Genomic DNA, 3,850 nt, shown 5'->3' on the forward strand with positions numbered 1-3,850 from the left:
ACTATTATAATACTGAACTAGGAAGTCTGATAGATTTGTATGCTAGCATCTTAAGGATTGACCAACTTAGGTTGTGATAAGGACTTGTCCACTTATATGAAATTAGCTACTTCATAGGATTAAGACCCCTGGTTATACTGTATCTGGAGATTCTATGAACTCGGTATGGCCAGAGTTCCCGAGAGGCATCTAATGCACTTTTAGGACACGGAACCTAGGAATTGAGACATGAATGACCTAGTATGCCTATTGACTGTTCCGAAGAGACCTCTTAGGAGCTGTTAAGATCTAGTTAGTGCCTTTACTGTATGACCTAAGCCTATTGCATGTTCTTGTCTGATTGTTGCCTTAGGTCTTAGTCATATCAACTATTTAGGTACTCATTAGGTTTCTATCTGCTTTACTATCAGTATATTAACTGTAATGCTGTATAATGTTTGACTTGTTGAGATCTCATTAGTATGATGAAATGGTTGTTAGTTTTCATTTAAGGTTTTGCCAACTTAAACCGATGGACTCCTTCCGTTTGTGATCAGTGTTCAATCAACACGGCACGTTGTTACTCCGTTACCTAAACTGATAACGAGGGTTAGGATTAGAGCTTAACTCACTAATAAACCTAGTACTTTACTGAGGATAACCTTCGAGGTATTGTTACACTTCAGTTATACGACCAAGTGACATACTTCTCACTGCTCAAAGAGAACTCTGAGAGTTTAGAGATAAGTAGGTCTGTGTAATTGGGTCATCCAACCAGATCTACGTCAATCCAAGCATAGTCTTAGCATAAGCATAATTACCTTTCCCTAACCCAATACCGATGTCTTGGTCAACATTTCCCTGATCTGCATACTCCGGATATCATTCCACTTTATTTACTTTTTTGCATTTAGGACCTTTAGCTAAAATTAACTACAATCCTTTATCCAGGTAATTTAACTAAAAGACAATTATCCACTTGATCTTCAATTCGTTAATCAGCATAAAATTCGACACTAGGTTAACTTACACCTTCTACACCTTAGAAAGTAAAAGTAAATTTAGGCCCCGCAAAATATAAATAAACGAAGACACTGTGTGCTACCGAATCGGACATCGTGCGACCTAACGACACCACACAAAACAAAACCATCCGTTAGTGACATATCAGTATACATGTTCTTACAACATGTAAATATTAGTTACCAAGCTATTAGGGAAGATATGCAAAGTGGTACAACTCAACGTAGAATATATTTTAAGTACTTGTGTCCATAGTATAAAACATAAAATGCATGTATTCTCATCCCAAAATATTTGTAGAGTTTAAAAATGGGACTATATACTCACGGTAGTAAAAGTATATTAATAATAAGTTTTCAACTTATTAAAAATATGGCCGTCGTCCTTGAATTCACGAACCTGTAACAAATATATATGTATATTAAAATGTGATACAACTATTATTCATATCATATCTTCAATCACATGTGATTGTTTAAGTTCATATTTTCAATCACGTGTGATTGTTTAAGTTTATATTTTCAATCACGTGTGATTGTTTAAGTTGTCAAGTTAGCAGTCCAACATTAGTAGTCCACAATTAGTAGTCCACAGTTAGTAGTCCACAGTTAGTAGTCCACAATTAGTAGTACATAGTATACACGTGTTGTATAAGACTCAATCATGACCCACAATACCGCTATTGTAGTTACACGTATTGTGTATGTGGTGTCTTTTGATTTATCCGACGTATTGTGTAACCATGACATGTTAGAATACATGTATAATACAAGAAAAGTTAGCTAGGATATGGTTAGTAATGAATTAATCCCGTAATCAAATTATTCATTTCTAACCAATATTGTTTTGCCCATAATTTCTTCGTTATAAATCCGTTTTGAGTGAATCAAATTGCTATGGTTTCATAACGAACTGTAATTTGTGAAACTAAACTGAAAAAGTGGTGGTTTATAGTCGAAGTTACAAGTTATAATCCATATTTAAAAGAGGTAGTCATTTCCGTCGAAAGAACGACATCTTGATGACCATTTTGAAAAACATACTTTAATTTTGAGTTTAATCATGATTTTTAGATATAGTATCATGTTCATATGAAATATCATTTTCCCAGAAGAACAACTTTTAAATCAAAGATTATGATAGTTTTTAATTATCCAACCCAAAACAGCCCTCAGTTTTACTACGATGGCGTATGTCCGGTTTTACGGTGTTCTTCGTGTTTCCAAGTTTTAACTCATTAAGTTAGTATATCATATAGATATAAAACATGTGTTAAGTTGTTTTTAAAATTCAAGTTATAAGGATTAACTTTGTTTGCGAACAAGTTTAGAATTAACTAAACTATGTTCTAGTTTATAAACTCTTACATAGATAGTTATAAACATATGAATTGAACAAGAGTTGAAGTAGAGCTTTTACCTCAAGTTTAGAATGTAAAGTTGCTGGAAAGAAATAGTAGAATAAAACTTGAGAGAGTTCTTGCAAGTGTGTGTGAAAATTGGAAGTAAATTTTGGAAAATGAATGTGTAAAAATGAGTTAGAAATGGTGCTTATTTATAGGCTTGAAAATTTGGTTTTTAGTGAAAATATCTAGTATAAGTTAAAATGTATTAAGTCATGGATGAAATATTAAATTTATTAGGTCATGGATGACATATTACACAAATAATTGCAGATTTATATTGGTATATACCAATAGTAAATACTTCTAGAAGCTGTGTATAATACGGATAAAAATATCGTATGAATGAGAGTAGAATTCTTGAGGAAATTGAACGGAAATACGAGTATAGCTATCCTTTATATGTATTGGTATATTATAAAGTGTATTTAATACTTGTAAGGATGTATTTACACTCGTAATACATTATATGTAAATACATTTTAACATAAGTTAATTACATCGTTTAAATAGTAACATATATTGTTCAAAAACTCTTTAAATTAGTAGTATGAAAATATATATATAATGCTTTGTTAATATACTTAATGAGATATTTAATTATCATATTTTCAAGTTAAATATATATAAATCCATATATATACACAATAATTAAATAATTAAATCAAGTTATGACGTTCGTGAATCGTCGGAATAAAAGGGTGACCAAAATCTTGTGTAAAACTTTTTTCGGAGGTTCAAAACTTATTAAAATTCATTGCTTATCAAGTCAGAATTATTAAATCATATAAATAGTATAATTAAGTAGTCGTAAAAATCCGGGTCGTCACATTTATGGTGATTAAACGTGGTGGTTGTCCGATGAAAGGTGACGGTGGAGATGAGGTTTCAAAGGGAAGTAGGCGATGGTGGTAGTGGATATAGGTGATGTGGTTCGTTGGTGATCTCAAACAGAAAAAAAAGAATTAATTATGGTGTTGGTGATTAGATGAGTTTCGGTGGTGGTTGTTGTGGTGACGAGAAGTGATGGAGGTGGCTGCGTTGGTTGTAGGAGGCGGCAAGTGATGGCCGGTGGTGTGGTGGTCCGGTGATGTAAGGGAGAACCGAAGAAGAAGATAGAAGGATTCTCTATCTATCTTTCTCATATCTAAATCTATATACAGATATATTAAACTGTAATTTAGATTAATAATATTATTATAATAATAATTAAGAATCATAAAGTCATGATTTAATTGGAGCAAAACAGTAATTGATTCATATTTCAAATATCACGGACATATAAACTATTACACTGCCGATAGTATATCACGGACTAGGCTTCGTACCCCGTTGTTAATCAGGGGCGGATAAAAGTCTTCGGAAAAATTCCAAATTTTTAGATTAACTATATTTATTTATTTTGGTCATTATGGTATAAAATTCAGTCATTAATTTAATAAATAA

Source organism: Rutidosis leptorrhynchoides, chromosome 3, assembly GCF_046630445.1.
Source record: "Rutidosis leptorrhynchoides isolate AG116_Rl617_1_P2 chromosome 3, CSIRO_AGI_Rlap_v1, whole genome shotgun sequence".
Taxonomy (NCBI): domain Eukaryota; kingdom Viridiplantae; phylum Streptophyta; class Magnoliopsida; order Asterales; family Asteraceae; genus Rutidosis; species Rutidosis leptorrhynchoides.